This window comes from Nyctereutes procyonoides, unplaced genomic scaffold (genome assembly GCF_905146905.1).
Source record: "Nyctereutes procyonoides isolate TBG_1078 unplaced genomic scaffold, NYPRO_anot_genome, whole genome shotgun sequence".
Classification (NCBI taxonomy): domain Eukaryota; kingdom Metazoa; phylum Chordata; class Mammalia; order Carnivora; family Canidae; genus Nyctereutes; species Nyctereutes procyonoides.
Window position 1 is genome coordinate 24,963,882 of NW_026575160.1, and position 19,585 is coordinate 24,983,466.

The 19,585-nt window shown below is 39.2% G+C and overlaps 1 protein-coding gene and 1 pseudogene across 3 annotated transcripts in view; one reads left to right on the forward strand and one right to left on the reverse strand.

Moving 5' to 3' along the window:
- IMMP2L (inner mitochondrial membrane peptidase subunit 2) overlaps positions 1-19,585 on the reverse strand; it is an 860,425-nt gene that overhangs the window by 683,911 nt on the left and 156,929 nt on the right. The window lies entirely within an intron of this gene.
- On the forward strand, positions 1,849-8,833 carry LOC129502729 (platelet-activating factor acetylhydrolase IB subunit alpha1-like; annotated as a pseudogene).

A 19,585-nucleotide genomic window follows, 5' to 3' on the forward strand; every position in this document is an offset into this window, starting at 1 on the left:
AGACCTAGAGCTCCTCATCCCCTCTCTGCTCCAATTTCTCCACTTGAACCTGAAGAGGTAAGGGAAATTGAACCTCACTAGAAACGCAGAGAAGCCTCCAAACCCAAAGCCTCATGGTTCAACAATGCTTACTGGAAAAGCCAGACACTGAAGGTTACCAAAAATTCAACCAGCTTTGAAGAAGCACTTTATTTCCCTGCTGGCTCCTACACCTTTTTATAAATCCATTCTTCAGTCCAGAAAACACAGAAGGCAGAAAGGGTAAAAGAGGATAATTAAGATATCAAAATCTTACCTTGAAACTCCCTTAACTCAAAAGCCCTTAGCAAAAGGGAAACTAAAATTTACACGAAGTTTTTCTGCCTCTTTGTCATTTTCCTTTTCCTCAGTCTGACTCTCCTGAAATCCGCTCTCTTTCTGCTTTCAACATGTTCAAGTCCATGAATATCTATCTCACATGTCACCTTCCCAAGGGAGTCCTCCCTGAACCCTCCAGTTAGATTTAAGTATCACTGCCTCATCTATGTTCTCATAGGCCTTGCTTATGTCTCTATTAAGTCCTTAATTAGTTATTCAATTGTATCTCCCCTAGTAAATCAGATGGAGTTTGAAACATTCAGCTGTGTATCCCCGACTTGAGCAGTCCATCCAGGCTGGTCCCTGCTCTATGCCACAATTCATCTCTCCTTCCCCTGAATTCCCACAGCATTTTGTAGGGAACAACTGGGCTCAGGAGCCCTTAATCAGCACCCTCCCTCTTTTTTTGGAAGAAGAAAAAATTAAACAAAGAAAAAAGAAAGGAAAAACGAAAGGAGACCTAGAAGAATATTTTATCATGGATAACCAATCCGAACTAATCTTACTGACCAGACCAGAAGAACCTAAGGAGCAATCTTTTGACTCCTCAGCCAATCACTGTTTTGGCCTGGAGCTATGAGAACTCTTAAATTGCCAGGCTAGAAGAAAGATGCACAGGCAGTGAAAATGAGTCATGAAGCAGTCCATGGGCCTAAGGCCCCCAAAGACAGCCAGCAGCTGGGGTTTGTATCCCAGAATTTCAGGAAGAGTACTTCATACACATATTTTTTAACCAGTTAAAATATGCTAGGAAGTACATAGATTATGCTTAATAAATAATGAATTTCTAACTTGATTATTAGTAATGGGAAAGTCCCTTATAAAGTACATGACAACACACAGAGTACTTCTAAATACTTCCATTTTACACTTGAGGAAATGAAGTCTCAGATGATTTGGTTGAGTTCTGTTAAGACCTTATTCACCAGAAAATATGAAATAAATACTTTCTTGGGGGGGAGGAGCAGAGGGAGAGAGACTCTTAAGCAGGCTCCATGCCCAGCGTGCAGCCTGACACGGGGCTTGATCTCACAACCCTGAGACCTTGACCTGAGCCAAAATAAAGAGTTGGATATTTAATCAACTGAGGCACCCCAAATAAATACTTTCTATATGCAATGCACTGGATGTAAGCAATTCTGTTCTCATGGAGCTTCTTTTTAATGGGAAAGACAGATAATAAAATAAATAAAATATATAGTAGTCAAATGGTACTGCTGGGACAAAAAAGCAAGGTAGGTAGGAAATAGGGGCTTTGAATTAGATGGCCAAAGAAGGCCTCAAAGGCAAAAATGACATTTAAGCAGAGACATGAACAGAGAGGAAGAGAGCCAAGTGGTTGGTGTTCTAATCTGAACTATTACCCAAATCTTGGGTTTCTACTGCTTTTATGTTCCTTCATATACAGCAAGTTGCCTTAAAAGAAGATGTTGGATCCTGCACGACTTGCCATGCCAAGAAAAGTGAAGAGGAGAATGCACTGACAAGTCCATGCTGGTACGGGATGTGCAAGGTGACAGAGGCTGAATATCCCTGAACCATTGGTTCATATCTGACAGCAAAGATACGGAACATGAGGTGCTGTTCATTGGAGACTCCTGGGTTCAGCTAGTGTACCAGTGCAAGATCTGGCAGGAGCTCTTTTCCCCTCTGCATGCACTTAACTTTGGCATTGGCAGTGATAGCACATAGCATGTGTTTTGGCAAGTGGAGAATGGGAAGCTGGAACAAATCCAACCCAAGATTATAGGGGTCTGGGTGGGTACTAACCACCACAGGCACACAGTGGAGCAAGTGACTGGTGGCATCAAGACCATCGTGCAACTGGTGAACCAACAGCTGCCCCAGGCCCGAGGGTTTGGTGCTGGGCTTGTTTCCCAGGGCCAGTACCCTAACCCACTTCATGAGAAAAACTGATAGATGAATGAGCTGGTCCAGGCAGCACTGGCTGGCCACCCCCACAGGCCCACTTCCTAGATGCCAACTCTGGCTTTGTGCACTTAGATGGTACCATAAGTCACCATGGCATGTACGAATACCTGCATCTGAACCATCTGGGCTACACAGCTGTCCACTGGGACTGGCACTCCCTGCTTCTGCATATGCTGGTCCAAGACTAGGGCCAGGGTATCCCCTTGCCAGAGGCTAACCATCCTCCTTCTCCAACATTAAATTCTCATTTAAGAAGAAGAAGGAAGAGGAAGAGGAGACAGAGAAGAAAAAGAGCCATAGACTGCAGAGCCACAGGAATAGCCAGGTCCTCTTTGGAATCTCAATTTCACATTGGGCCTCTTACATCTGTAGACACTGCAGGCCAGCAGAAAGAATATTGCATCCTATGAGATAAAGCATGTAACCAGAAAGTGCCTTTAGAAATGGCTGCCGTACAACTGCACAGTCAGTATCATAATCCAATGTGTCCGTGCTAATCACATGTGGTTCTTGGGGACCTTATTAAGACTGTTCTCTTGATTTGCTACTGGTACCTGCTAGAGCTAGAACACCAGATGACAGGACATCAAGTGACTATATGAATAATCAAACTACCATCATAAACTGGTGTTATCTGATTCACCAAACCATACAACTATCTGGGCCCAACAGCCATCCATTCTCCAGAAGACTGGGAACATGGCCACAATTAAGCTGAATGAGCAGATGACTCAGACTACTAGAGTCCCTGCCCCTAATCCTTCAGCACTTCTCCTTCAATCCATATAAATTGGCATCATAAGAAGTTCTCTCTGGCCAGTTAATGGAAGAGAAAAAAGGGTAGGTCTTTTTCTTTCACAAAAGGATCTGTATTGAGCTGGCAAAAGCTAGGTGTAAGTGGTCACTGTACAGCACCACCACTCATTAGTGGCCCTTCCATTGGGTAGAACTTTAGTTAGGAGGCATGGCCTGAGGTCAGGGTATACATTGGTTAATTGTTAGTGGCTTAGGAGTTGACAAGCTAGACAAGAACTTAGAACAAACTGGAAAACTGGTTCAGTTTATGGGGCCAGCTGGCAGGCAGTAACCTGCAAATTTGAGATACTGCTATAAAATGAAGTATATGCTTAAAACCAGTAATGTATATATAGTGCCATCTTTTCCAGAAGGTATAAAGTGGAGGTGAGAGTGCTCCCTCTATTTCCTTTAACTCTAATCAAAAAAATGTATTGGCAGTATGTTTTCTAAATTTGGTGAAAAGCATAAAATTACAGATTCACAAAGCTCAGTGAACCACAGTAGGAAAATTACAATGAAAATCACACCTATGCATGCTATAGTCAAACATAAAACTAAGACAAATAAAGCACCTTTAAAGCATCCAGATAAAGTAGACATTACATACAAGAGGGCAATTACATCAATTTTTGAATAAGTTTTTAATGGAAGCATAATACATGCGGAACAAATATAATTATTTGCCACGACTTTCACAAAGTGAAGATGACTATGTAACCACCACCCACATCAATAACTACAACACAAATCTTCCCCTTCTTAGTTATCATTCTTCTTCCTTCCCAAAGCTAATCACTATCCTGGTTTCTTTTTTTTTTTTTTTTTTTTTTTTTATAAATTAATTTTTATTGGTGTTCAATTTACCAACATACAGAATAACACCCAGTGCTCATCCCGTCAAGTGTACCCCTCAGTGCCCGTCACCCATTCACCCCCACCCCCCATCCTCCTCCCCCTCCACCACCCCTAGTTCATTTCCCAGAGTTAGAAGTCTTTATGTTCTGTCTCCCTTTCTGATATTTCTCACACATTTCTTCTCCCTTCCCTTATATTACCTTTCGCTATTATTCATATTCCCCAAATGAATGAGAACATACACTGTTTGTCCTTCTCCGGTTACTGTGGCCAAGTTCAAAAAGGGTGTTGCCTGAGTTCTTCTCTGGGATTTTGATGGAATCTTGTCTCACATTTAGATCTTTCATCTATTTTGAGTTTATCTTTGTGTATGGTGCAAGAGAGTGGTCCAGTTTCATTCTTCTGCATGTGGATGTCCAATTTTCCCAGCACCATTTATTGAAGAGACTGTCTTTCTTCTAGTGGATCGTCTTTCCTCCTTTATCGTATATTAGTTGAGCATAAAGTTCAGGGTCCACTTCTGGGTTCTCTGTTCTGTTCCATTGATCTATATGTCTGTTTTTGTGCCAGTACCACACTGTCTTGATGAACACAGCTTTGTAGTACAACCTGAAATCTGGCATTGTGATGCCCCCAGATATGGTTTTCTTTTTTTAAAATTCCCCTGGCTGTTTGGGGTCTTTTCTGATTCCACACAAATCTTAAAATAATTTGTTCTAAGTCTCTGAAGAAAGTCCATGGTATTTTGATAGGGATTGCATTATACGTGTAAATTGCCCTGGGTAACATTGACATTTTCACAATATTAATTCTGCCAATCCATGAGCATGGAATATTTTTCCATCTCTTTGTGTCTTCCTCAATTTCTTTCAGAAGTGTTCTGTAGTTTTTAGGGTATATTTTGAGAACCATTTGAATGGTAAATGGTTCTCCAACCTTTTATTTTCAGGTTGTAGGTGTCCTTCTGTCTAAAATGAGTCTCTTGTAGACAGCAAATAGATGGGTCCTGTTTTTTTATCCAGTCTGAAACTCTGCGCCTTTTGATGGGGTCATTAAGCCCATTCACGTTCAGAGTTACTTGAACTTCTTCTTAAAGGGGAGTTTTAAGAGTCCCCCTTAAAATTTCTTGCAGAGCTGGTTTGGAGGTCACATATTCTTTCAGTTCCTGCCTGTCTTGGAAGCTCTTTATCTCTCCTTCCATTTTGAATGAGAGCCTTGCTGGATAAAGTATTCTTGGTTGCATGTTCTTCTCATTTAGGACCCTGAATATATCCTGCCAGCCCTTTCTGGCCTGCCACGTCTCTGTGGAGAGGTCTGCTGTTACCCTAATATTCCTCCCCATGAAAGTCAGGGACTTCTTGTCTCTTGCTGCTTTAAGGATCTTCTCTTTATCTTTGGAATTTGCAAGCTTCACTATTAGATGTCGAGGTGTTGAACGGTTTTTATTGATTTTAGGGGGGGATCTCTCTATTTCCTGGATCTGAATGCCTGTTTCCCTTCCCAGATTGGGAAAGTTTTCAGCTAGGATTTGTTCAAATACATATTCTGGCCCTCTGTCCCTTTCGGCGCCCTCGGGAACCCCAATTAAACGTAGGTTTTTCTTCCTTAGAGTGTCATTTATTTGCCTTAATCTGTCTTCATGGTCCTTTAATTGTTTATCTCTTTTTTCCTCAGTTTCCCTCTTTGCCATTAACTTGTCTTCTATGTCACTCACTCGTTCTTCCACCTCGTTAACCCTCGTCGTTAGGACTTCTAGTTTGGATTGCATCTCATTCAATTGATTTTTAATTTCTGCCTGATTGGATCTAAATTCTGCAGTCATGAAGTCTCGTGAGGCCTTAATGCTTTTTTCTAGAGCCACCAGTAGCTGTATAATGGTGCTTCTGAATTGGCTTTCTGACATTGAAGTGTAATCCAGATTTTGTAACTCTGTGGGAGAGAGGGCTGTTTCTGATTCTTTCTTTTGAAGTGAGGTTTTCCTTCTAGTCATTTTGCTCAGTGCAGAGTGGCCAAAAACAAGTTGTATTGGAACACGGGGGAGTATCACTGGTCCCTCTAGCTGGTCTTCTGGGGGAGGGGCCTGCTGTGCTGATTTTCAGGTGTTAGCACTTGGGGGAGCTGCTCTGCCCCTGCCTGCTGCCGGGCTCAGCGGGGGTTGTTTACCCCGTGGGGCCCCAGGAGGAACAGTCGCAGTTGCTATGGCAACTCTGGAAGCCTGGATTCAGCCTCCGCAGGAACTACGGGGCTCGGGCTCGGGCTCTCGGTTCTCCGTCCGCAGGGCCTGGAGGCTCCGGGGCGGGGCCGCTGATCTGCTCAGCTCGGGGCAGGAGCGTCCTCGCTGTCCTGGGCCCTCCCGGCCTCTGCCTGTCCCGGGGGAGGCCGGATCCTGGGCTGTGTCCCGGCGCCCTGTGCTCCGGGGCCTGCGCTGGTGGATTCGCGCTCCCGCCCCGCAGCCCCCTCCGCGGAGCCGCCGCCCGAGCCCCTCCGAGCTGCTCCGGTCGGTCCCGCCGTGCGCGCTGCAGCCCTTGGGGAGCTCGGCGCACTCTCCCGGGGCGCAGGTGTCTGTTAGTGTCCCAGGGAGCCTGAGGGCATCCCCGCTCTCCTGGGTCCTGCTCCAACTCCCTGCGAGCCCCTTTCCGCCCGCCCGGGAAGGTTGGTGCAGCTCCTGCTTCTCCGGGACGGGGCTCTCCTGTCCTGGGGACACTCGCCCCGGCCCTAGCCCGCCCGGCTCCTCGCGGGGCCCCTCCCCCTTGGAGGCCTTTTGTTTCTTTATTTCTTTTTCCCCGTCTTCCTACCTTGATAGAAGCGCGAACTTTTCTCACTGTAGCATTCCAGCTGGTCTCTCTTTACATCTCAGGCCGAATTCGTAAATTTTCAGGATGGTTTGAAGGTTATCTAGGTAATTTGGTGGGGACAGGTGATTTGGGGACCCTGCTCTTCCGCCATCTTGCCCCTCCCTTCACTATCCTGGTTTCTAAAACCAAAAATGAGGTTTGCCAATGGTTATACAAATTGAATGCATAACATATTTTTTGTGTGTTTGGCTTCTTTTAACATCATTGAGATTCATCTATGTTCTTACCTGGACCAGTTGTTCATTTGTTTCTACGGCTATACAATGAGTGATTATACCACATTATGACTAAACCACAATTTATTCACTGTACTGTTGATAGACATTAGAGGTGTTTCCATCTGGGGCTATTAGGAGGAGTGCTGCTATGAACAACGTGTGTTCATCTTTTGGTGTACACATGCATGCATTTTCATTGAGTTCTCTATCATATCTAATAACCCACTTGAAGAATTTTTTCGTTCCTGAAATTTGGACTTAGTAGTCTTGGAGGTCTTAGTAATGAACAGAGGAAAATGGTTTCAGTGAATTTGAAGTGGACACTGCTCACTAGCAAGTTTGTGCTTTTTCCTCTCACTAACCAACAGAGAGTGAAGGGGATCACTCTACTGGCAGGGTGAGAGACCCCTTTTAACAGGGGGGAACTGCATTGCTGCCACACAATGGAATAAAAATAACTATACATGAGAAAAAAAAGGAAGATACTGACATTCAAAAAAGTAGCAAGGGAAGCAGTGCCCTGCTCTCAGCATTTCAGGCACATTAGGAAGTAGTTCAGAAAATCGTGAACAGGGCTCATAGCACTATCTTGTGCCCAAGTGGGTCCCTGACCACACATTTAGATACTCCAAAAAGATGCCAAGTGGTAGTTTTCATTGACAGGACTAACAGTACCACTCCAAACTGTAAAATGTTAAAATGGTAACTAGAGAATGTTTGATCCTTTTATTGTTGTTTTTAAAGGCAAATGTCCTGCATGGTTTGCTATGGTTTTCTGTCATACAAAAGTCATTTTGCTCCACTCTGAGTTACTTGGCTGTCACAAGACATAAAATGAGCTGCAATCAGAAAAGGAAGGAAAAGTACACATATCTGTCCCATACACAGATCACTGGTCTTCATCTAAGGCATGATTTACCCGTTCCAGGGAAGCATCTGTACAGTTCAATTAATTACTTTCTGTCAGTCAGAAATAAATGTCAGTTCAGAGAGGTGGGGTAAAGCAGCTGACTCAACCTAACGACTGCTCCATATAAGTACTAGATCATTCTGGAGTAGCCATCTCTACAACAAACAAATCTTCGTAGCAGAAATGATGTCTCCATGAGACTCTGCCCATTCTTTTGCCTGCTCGCTTCAGTCCTTAATATCACTTGTCTTTTTGGACTCACTGATTCATTCGCTTAACAAACGTGAGCTGCATACCTACAATAAGTCAAGTAATTTCAGTGGTCAACTATTTGAAAATGGTCCCCATGTGTGTAAATACACATACATATATATTCAAACATACAATTATAGACATTGGCACTGTGCAGCCTCCAGCTGAGGCATACCAACTACTCAAATTCAAGTGTGAAGGTGTGAAGTGTGAAAGTGTGTGTATTTGTGTGTGAGTGAGTTTGTATCAGGGAGAGAGGCAGAGTAAAAGAAATGAGGGATGGGATAAGAGGCAACTAAAGTTACATCCAAAGAGAACAGCAGAAGTCATAAAAGACTCATGAGAAAATGTGAACATATTTAAAGCACAAGAACGAAGCCGGCCTTCACTCACTCCTCTCCTCTGTAAAATCACATTTACTGCTCACCAAATGCTTCACCCATACCCTGTGTGCACCTTACAGGTTATATACAATCAAGATCTACCTTTAAAGTGATTTGCAAAAGTGTCTAATGCCATAAACTTTTGGCTGACAAGTAACTGTATTTTATCTTCCAAAGAAAATCAAGCATAAAACTGCACAAGAAAAGATGAGAAGAATTGGTAGCCTAGCCCTGCTTCAGAAAGGAGGCAAAAGAGATTTACCCAACACCTGAAGTTTCTGTCTCACCATCCATTAATTTCCAATTTGGTTTTGCTCTTTGTATCACAAAGCACTTATTCAAAAATAGCATAAGAACCCCTATATCCATATGTTGTCCTGCAAAAAGAGAAGAAAATACTATTATTTGTATTTCTTGTTCAAACACTCTAAGAATAAAAGAACTGTTTTCAGAAATGATGAGGTTCCTGCAGATAACATTTACCCATGGGATTTGAGGCTTTTTTGTGACATAAAGTGCAGAGTACTTTGAGGATGGTTACAGATTCAATGGCACAGAAAAGGCTTTTAACTTTGGTTCATTTCCTCTGACCACCATGCCTCCATTCTAAATTATAACCTCTCAAAGCTACGGATCCTTTAAAGCTAGCTTTTAAACTGCCTTTCCTTAGTATCATCACAAAATAAGAACACTTTGTTACTTGAAAATAAAAGCACAAAATTATCAGACTCAACTGTTCTCATTATTGCAAACCAATAAACAAGGCTCAACAAAAATTGTCTTTGCTAATAGCTATCACTTATTGAATGGCCAAGAAATAAATCCAAAAGAAACCAAAGAGAGATCTGCCTTAACGATATAAATGGTTTCTTATTCAGAAACTATATTTAATGTCAGAATAGCTAGCACATATCCCAGTGCTATTATTATTGTCCATAACAGAATATTAAGCTAAGCACTAAAATCCTGTCATTCACATCTTAGAAGAGTAATAATTTTGAAAAAAAACAAATAAAAAAAAAGAAAAGACTAAACTATTAGAGAATCCCATTTTTAATTTAGGAATGTCTTCTATGATATAACGCATACCAAAAACTACCTCCTCAGCTGAATCTTTTTCAGAGTCACTGCAACACTTTATATCCACAGAAAAATAAGAAGAAGAAAAGGATATATAAGAGTATCTGGGCCCTTTCCCCTTGTTGAGACTGAGCAAGTAGTAGGCATGGCCAGCAAAGCCAAAACCAAATTATCAATCAGCTGGTTGGGGATAGTAGAGCCAAGCCAAGGTTGTGACCCACATAGCTGAGAGATTGGTTATAAACAGAGGGAAATGAGGAAACAGGTATACAGTTGAGGTTTTGGGGAGCTAGGTTTTTCAATGGTGGAGAGGAAACTACAAGTAAAAAAAGGAGGTATCAGTGTGAACATATTCTTTAGATAGATAGATCAATCAATCTACAGATACTTACATATGTACGTAGATAGAGAGTGTATAAAACCCGTATTTCCTCATTTCATTCCCTGGGAAGACTTAGCAGGAATGAATCCAGACCTTGGTTTCTAAGTGTCTAAATGTCATTCTCCATTAAAAGGAACCAGAAGTCCTTAGTGATTCCAAGGGTGGAACAAGAAAAGTATAAGATAAGCCTGACCACGTTTTAACATGATGAATGAACTAAGAACACAGCATCACTGCTATGGTAATCCTGCCCAAAATACATCTGCACCCGTTCATGAGGAAACATCAGATAAAGCCAAGTAGAGACACAATATTTGGCTGAACTCTTCCAAAATAACAAGATTATGAAAGATGAGAGAAGACTAAGGAACAGTTCCATATTGAAAAAGACCAGAAAACCAGGCAAATAAACATAGAGTGTAATCCTGGATTCTGGACTCATAAAGAACATCACTGGGACAACTGGTGAGTTGTGAACAAGATCTATGGATTAGATAGTAACTAATTTTAATATTTATTGGGTTTATGTGGGACAACGTCCTTAATTTTAGGTAATACTCCTTGAAGTACCAAAGGAATACTCAGGTATCATGTCTGCAATTTTTACTCTCAAGTCAAAAAAAAAAAAAGAAAAAGAAAAATCTTCAAAATGATAATGTATCAGAGTAAAAAATAAGGGAGAAAGAGAGAGAGAGAAAAAAAAATGAGAATATGACAAGGCAACTGTAGTAAAATACTAGTAACCCGGGAATGTGAGTGAAGAACATATGCTGGTTCTTTGTCTTATTCTTGAAATGTTTCTCTGAGTTTGAAATCATCGTAAAATTAAAAGTTTTTTTAAAAAATGTCTGTTTATAAATGTTCATATACTATTAAGAAAAGCCAACTTTCTATGAAGGGCCACAATCTGCTCTGAATTTTTAAAAAAAGGATATGCTGTGGCTAGAGGCAAAATACAACCTACATAATTCAAAAAACACTTAAACCAAATAAGGACATTGGTTTTTTTAAAAAAACCTTTTAAAGGTTTTTTATCATCAATATGTCTAAAAAATGTGAACACTTGCCTGATTAAAGGTGATGAGAATTATAAATACCATAAGGATAAAACTGCAGGATATCCTGATACTCATAGGAGAAAAAGATGGATATAGACAGATGTGTCTCCCCGACAAGCCTTCAAGGACACACTGGCTCACTGCTGTGTGCAGGGAGTGTGGTCAGGAGGCGGGCTCCAGGTCCAGAGAATTCAATCTCCTGCAGCTGCAGACAGGAGCCCCCCCAGGGGGCCTCCCACAGCCCACGACAGAGCAGGGGCCACAAGAGGCAACCCTCAGGGAATACTACCTGAGTTTCATCAGGCCTGCCGGGCAGTTTGGCTTCTTTTTTTTTTTTTCTTTTTTGGCCAATCCTGCAGCTTCCCTTTCCAGCCACAGCACACAACCCCCTACACACATCTTGCACACCAAACTCCGTGTCAGTGTTCACCTCTGGGGAGCCCAGCCTATGACAAGGACTTCCTTTGTTATTTGATGAAACATAGCTTGGTATGGACACCTTTAACAGTTCTGCCTTGTGAGTGGGTCATATTATTTCTGCTCACAAGACAGCTGTAAATTTTCTTAAGGTGAATTCTGCCTCTAACTCTCATCCATTTACCTTCTCATGCTGTGTGACAAAAGAATTGTACTTTCCCCTTTTCATGTTAGCCAAATATAAAAGATAATCATTATTTAAACAACAAATTTCCCTCTTATGGTCCATTAGCTCCTGCTGCTTGTTCCTGTAGTGAAATTGAAATATAACAAAACGATTTCCATGGCAATAGATAATAATCTAGTAAATGTGAATTTCTGGCTTAGCAACAGAACAAAATAGGAGGAGATTATGGGACTGCAGTGGGACTAAATTTCAATTTCTGTGTATTTTTAGTATCACATTTTAAAACAAAGCAAACACAGACAAATTTATACACACAGAAATATGAAGAGTAAAACTCTAATTATAGGATAAGTTTAAAAGACAGATCTCAGTGATCAATTTGTAATATTACTCCCTACCATTACTGCCAAAATACATTCAATTATCATTTGAAAATTTACTCATGAATTTGAGAATTCTTACAAGTTTGATTTGAAAGTCTATTATCTCCTTTAATACCAGCTCCAACTACTAATATATTCCATTATGTTCATTTTTAGTAATAATTAAAAATATGGTTTATGATTAATATATAAACAAAAGAGTCTCAAAAGACCTCCAAATCTCTACAAAGCCTAGAAACAAAGGAGCTGGAGGGTTTAGGACCATCACAAATATTGCCACAGATCTCATCGGATACCCAGTGAGCCAAAACTCCCCATTTCCCCTGTGAAACGTGCACACTCTGTTGGACAGTCTACTAAGCACATGGTCCTCCCCTACACCCCAAGTTGTATACTCACCGAGAGTAATGTTTTGTTCTCACATTTATTACCAACTGTCCTCACTACAATGACATAAATTGTTCACAATCTGATGAAATATAAGTGCAAGAATGGAAGAATTACTGTATCCAAGAAAAATAACTACAATGTTTTGCAAAGATCTAATAAAAATGAGTCACAAAAAAGAATACGAAGAAATCAAATTGAACAAAACTAGACTTTGGACAACTAAGGAAACAATTATTCATATCTAAAAATATTGTACACTCAGATTGCTTTGTGTCTTAAATTTTTGTTCTTAATAATCCAAACTGCAAATTGTAGACAATGCACTGTGTCTGTGCTTTATTCAATACTGACTATGCAAAACTCCAAGCTGTTGAAAGGAAAAAACTCCAGCCTTACAACAAAAAATGACAAACAGACAAATAAGTGAGACAAACATATAAGTTCAAGGAAGCCCAGATAGAATTCCTTCGTGTTAGTTATACAAACACACGACTCTCTGATTTGCTTCCCTTCTCCAGGTGGGATTCCCCCTCTTTAGGGATGGCACTGAGCACAGCCCCCTTGTCCCTGACCTGCAATTCGGACAGCATCAATCACAGGCTAATTCCTCCCCGCTGGTGGTGAAGGCTTAAAAGGCATTCTTCCCCTGCATGCTTCCCTGTCTTCTCCTTGCTTTGCAAATATGGATTCTTCATTATCCACCTGATTTCACTCGTATCCAGCAGATCGGGCCAACAAACCATACTTTATCTTTGGTCATCTGCTACCCAAGGTGGCCTGGATGGGAAGGTATTCCTAGCCCCGGAGTCACATGGGCAATTGCTTAACTGGACACATTTCCAATCCTTTTAAACACCTCTGTCAATGGATATATTGGCTAACCAGGAAAATGTTTACCTAGGCGACTCAAGCCTTTTTTTTCCCCTAGTTTAGTGACATTTTAATGGCTGATGTCCCTTCCCTGCCTACTGAAAATGTACAAGAGCAACCAAAAAAAAAAAAGTTCCACCATGGGTCCAGCATTTGTAGATTTAGATCCTAAGGTACCTTATCAGACTACTGCTTGCTCTAGTCTATCAATTTAACTTTCTCAGCCTTCACTGAACTTATTTCCCATCAACTTACTATATCCCTACTTCTGCCTCCAATTCTCTGGCCTTTAACTCCGTGCTTCTCCAAATTATGCTTGAGCTGCTTTTATTCACATCACTTCTGACACCAATGACCTCTGACTACAACTGGGTATCTTACAATTCAATTCAATTCTGATACAAACTCCAGAGTTAGCATTAGACTCTACAGGTTCAAGGGCTCAGTCTCCCACAACTGACCACTCCAGACATCAGTCATAAGACACTCCATCCAACTTGCCTACAAAGCCGGGGGTTCCCCAATCCCATACTTTTAGATCCAATAAGCTGCCAGAATGGCTCAGAAAACTCTGAAATTTTTTTTCATAACTATTACTGGTTAATTACAAGGAGTACAAATGGATAGTCGGATGAAGAAGGGTCATGGGGCAAGGTCTGGAAGGCTCCCAAACACATGGGTTTCTGTCCCCTTGGAGGTGGGGTATGCACCCTCCTAGCACATGGGTGTAACTCACAAGCTCTCTGAGCCTTGTCATTTAGGGATTTTTATGGAGGTTTCATTACCTAAGCATAGCTGACTAAAGCACTGGCTATTGGTGATATACTCAATCTCTAGTCCCTTCCCCACAGGTTCTGTAATGGCTGAAAGTTGTAAGTTTCCAGTCAAGACTTGCTATTTCTGGTGACCAGGCCCACCTGAAGCTATCTAGGGGCCCACCAAGAATTGCCTCATTAAAACAAAAGATGCTCATATTACCTTTATCACTCAGAAAATTCCAAGGATTTTAGGAGCTCTGTGCCAGGAACTAGGAACAAAGGCCAACTCTCTATCATAAAACAATGCATTAATAACTCTTTTTCCTTTTTCTCCCACAGACTACAAGTCATAGCTCTCTGCAACTATTATTAGATATACTAATACTATGCTAGATATTGCAGCTTCTAGCCCTTACAAGTGCTCCTCTTGCATTACCTTTTAAAAAAACACAAAACAAAACAAAAACCTTCCATTTCTCCTTCCCTTCCCTCTTCCTTCCTCAAGTTTGCACCAGGTAATAGGCAAGATTTAACTCAAACATAGTATCCGTTAGACTTATACTTTGTTGTCCATTGTGTTCGGGAATATATGCAATCTGTAAACTGCATACTAGTAAGCGTTTTTAATTTTGCTCCTAAAGCCTTACATATAAGAATGGCTTACATTTCAGTATCTCCAGAAACAACATTCCCCCAGTAACAACTAATCTATTTCTCAATAGCCATTTACTGTTTCACTTTAAACATCTTCCCCATCACCAATCCTCACTGCCAGGAGTACAACTTTGCAGTCTAATATGTAAGACCAGCAGAAATAAAAGCTTAGCTTTTGCTTACAGAAAAAGCTATGCCTCCCTAAAGATTGACAGACCCCTGGGAATCCTTTTTTTTTTTTAATCTTCTGTTCACATAAATGGGTGTTGTATAATTTTCCCAGAAAGGACAGTCCTAAAGATAGCCAAGAGATGCAGGAAGACATTCACTCTCATTCTGAACTGAACCACTCATCTTTTATTTCCATGTTTGCACATTTATAAATTCTCTCCTTTCCGTGATAATAACTTTCTTAAAAACCAACCTTCAAAAAAAAAAAAAAACCTTCAAGACAGAAACCAGCTACTGATCAGTCTGCTAGTCAAGTCTCATATCTACCAGCCAATGCATTTCATTTATCACAATTCTTTAAATATTTTGTCATTTCTGGCATTAGGATATATGTTGCATTCTGGGATACTATAGTTTAATAAGAGTGATTTTTTTCTTAGTGGCACGTAAAAAAAGGATCCACCTGAGATTTGACAAAATAACTTTCTCTCCCAACAGGCTCTGGTTGACTACTAGAGATAATCTATGTGAAGCAGTGAGCACTGGAGATGGCATATAGTAAGTGTTCAATAAATCTTATTTGCTATCATCCTCATGTTTCTAAACCAATAACCGAAACTTCAAAAATAAAGGTAAATTAAGTTAAAGTTTGGATACATTCCCCTTATACTACTTTTTTTCTCTGAGTGCCTTTTGTTTGTTTCTGTCCTAATTTTCTAAAGTTTCCATCTGTCTCTACGTGAAAGAACAGTAAAAAAAAAATCTGATGGAATTGCTAAAGGTTGTGCTAAATGATAACTCATAGTATTCAAGCCCAACAGGTTAGGATATTTTCATATCAAAGGAATTTGAACGTCAGATCCTTTAACTAGCTACCAAATCAAGAAAGTAGGAATCTCATTGGAAAATAGACTATGGGACAATTTCATCATGAGGAATCTTTGAAAATGGCTCTAATCAATCATCTTTTTTCCCCAGCTAAATGTATCAAACCTATTTTTAAACCATGTGAGCTATTCTCTTTCACAACACTCTTCTATCCTCAGTCTTTTTTTTCCATTTCCATAAACAGCAATTTGAAATGTGTTTCTGCTTCAATTAGAAAGCAATTGATTTTAAAAATTGTAGCCTAATTTTATTTGCCTACATATTACTACTTATACTGTTTTACTTCTTATACTGATTCATGCAGTCATTTTGGAATTGTCAATGAATATGAAATATAACAAATATCCAGATTTTAATGAAAAATATAATACAGCTACAGCATTTCTAAAAGCGAATAAGGCAAACAGTATAGCTTTTTGGTATTTTTATATATGAAATTGTTTCTTTATTTTGTTCTTTATGGTTTTTGCCTTTCTCATATTTAAAATAACTTCACTGAAATCATAGTATAATTTTATCTCTAGTCAGGTAAAAAGTATACAGCTAACTGTAGTAACATCATTCTGTAGCAAAAACTATTAGATATTGATTCAACTTGAATCCTCATCTGAATAGTGTAATACAACAAACTTAAACTATAGTTCTAATTATTGAATTTGATGTATCGTATTGCCCTAAGATCAGAGAAATAGAATTGGCAAATTATTTGCATAAATACAATATGGTTATAATTCAATATAGATTGTTAGTCTTCATTTTTTATTTTTTCTCACTAAAATGTATGAGGCCATAAGAAACATGAAAAGCATTTTTAAATTCTAAGAAAAATCACATTTAAGACAGATATTCACAATACACAGTCTATGTTCCTCTACTCTTTTATCTATACATACTTTATTTTTTAAATATTAAAATTATAGCACCACCATTTTGTAACTTTTTTTTAAATTTGATGATATAATAGCATTTTCAATATCCTTACATAATCTTCAAAAACATGATATTTGAATGGCTGCAACTGTGCAGTCCACCATTTGGAGAGGTCATAGTTACTCAGCAAACGACTGCTTTGGACATTTAGAACATTTACTGCTATAATAATGTAAGAGTCAACAAACACTTATCTTTGCTCTGGTCTCTGACTTGTTCCTTAGGAAAAATTTCTAGAGGTGGAAAATGTTTATTAGTAAAGTTATGTAAACTTTTCCCAGGCTTTTTATGCCTACCACCAAACTACCTTTGCCCACTTTCCTTCAAAGTCGATGCTTTTTCTCCACCCACCCCACTTTTTTTTTCCCCCGTGGCTGCTCTTCATACACAAGTGATAGTTTAGATACTGCAAATACTTTTTAAGGTTCTCATTTGCTTTTAAATATCATTTCAAGTTTTTTTACAAATAAAAAATGTTCATCTTACATAATCAAATCATTAAACTTTCTTTCATTATTACTTCCTTTGGTTTTATATCAAAAAAAGCTTTCCTCACTATACTATCAAATGATTCATCCATGCTTTCCTCTAACTATTTTACAGTTTCCATTTTGGATATTTATTTTTTTAACCCATCTAAAATGTATTTTGCATAGAGGCTCAGTGGAGAGCTAATCATATTCTTTTCAGACAAAATTGTTCTAACACACCAAGTTTAAACCACCACTTTTTATATTAAATGTATAATTAGGGATCCCTGGGTGGCGCAGCGGTTTAGCGCCTGTCTTTGGCCCAGGGCGCGATCCTGGAGACCCGGGATCGAATCCCACGTCGGGCTCCCGGTGCATGGAGCCTACTTCTCCTGCCTGTGTCTCTGCCTCTCTCTCTCTCATTCTGTGTGACTATCATAAATAAATAAAAATTAAAAAAATATATTTAAATGTATAATTAATGGTCTTCTCACACTTTTTGAAAACTTTTTTTTTAAATCTAGGGTATAAATATGTAGTAGCATATCCTATGTTTTTAGCTTCTTTTCCAAAGCACAGTATTAAGATTCTCCTTCATTTCTACTCTCTTATATTATCAGTACTATGAAGTACAAGAATCAACAGAACGTCCTTTTTGGGTGTTTTGTTTTGTTTTGTTTTGTTTTGTTTTGTTAAACATCCTATATTATAAAGGAAAGTTTTATGTTTTGGATCAATATACATCATGCCAAGTACATCTGTAATGCACTACTTTAAAAAGTGGACTCAATTCCTCTAGCTATTGAAAAAGATCCAAAATTAAAAGCAGAAGATAAAGCTACCTAAGTTCTATCTTAAACTACCATGAAAACGCCTGCACTATTTCCAGTATACCAACACAGTACAGAGTGGGCTTTGATGAAATGTCAGCTTGCCCCAGAAGCATTTCCTGGCTCTAGACCCACAATCCAGCTGGTTGAGGTGCCTGACCTGAGGCTTTCCAAGCCACCTGAACACGTCTAATCCTAACACTTAAAACCTTGTATTCTACTTTCTGACTTACCAACAAGTTTCCCCACTAAAACATTAGAGCCTTAGAAGTAAAAACTTTATCTCAAATATCATTTTATCCCTATCATCAAGCTAATAGGAAGCAGTTTGTAAATACTTGTTACGTGAATGCATCAGTGCAGGATTTCAAGACTTCTAGGCTCTTTCAAGTCTGTCAATTACTAATGATTAAAATAACAAATGAGTCATTTAAACTTTGTAAGCCATGCTGTCAAATTCAGAAATGGGTTATTTCTTAATAAAATTAACTATTGAATCTATTCAGGATCAAAATTCTGTAAGGACATGACCTCTATTTCCAGAACTCAGTCTTACACTCCCTCTGCTTTGTCTCCTCCTTGAGGGTATTTCCAAGCTCTGACCAGTTTGGTTCTTCTAAACTGTCTTGACCTTCTCCACCCCACCCCACCGTCCATTTCAAATGTTCTTATCACGTTCTCCTTAGGGTTTTTGTACCCGATCAACCACCTTTACCTGTAATCTGAATGACAATACCTTTTAAGGTACCTTCTTTGTGCTAAGTTTACATGCAGGTGCACTGCATGACTTAATGGGAAGGTAGGAGTCATATGAGACATTCAGGCACTAAGTCTGTGGAGCAGCTCTCAGCCTATCCTAACTACCTCTTTGGAAAAAGCAAACAGCATGAGGCATGATTGCATTTCTACTCTGAAATAAATTATCTCTGTAGTAAAGGCTATTTTATAATCTTACTACTCACATTTCCATAATGATCACCAACAGAAAGGACACTTATGATTTTTTAGAATCATACCAAAAGAAAAAAAGAAAGAGAAAAGGACTAGACTAATGAGCCCTTCTCAAATCTATTCTTATAGGTTTTATGTTTATGTCTTTCACTTTTTCTCCTCATTTCTGTTTTTTAAATACTTCCAGAAATTTTCAGAGTAACTTCACTTTGGACTGTACAACTTGCTTTTATTTTTTTTAAGAATCTGATGACATGTGGTGAGACTGTGGATTTTTTTTGAGTTGCCTTAAAATTTTAGCCTGTTGTTTTAAATGTAATCCAAGTTATAACAGGAGTTAAAATGAAGTCTACAAAAAAGAAAGGAAGGAAGAAAATCTGTAAAAATATTCCAACTTGCTAGTGAATATTTATATACAAATATTTAGAACAGCATTTTAATTCAACAAATATTTTCTATTGCCAACCTGTGCTAAGTGTTACAGAGGAGCCAAGCTCAACTAACAACAATACAAGGTAGAATAAAATGGTCTTCAAAAAAATAAATAAATAAACACATTCTCTAGTGGCATGAAAGAGTTTTAGCATTAAAAGAATATACAGGTAA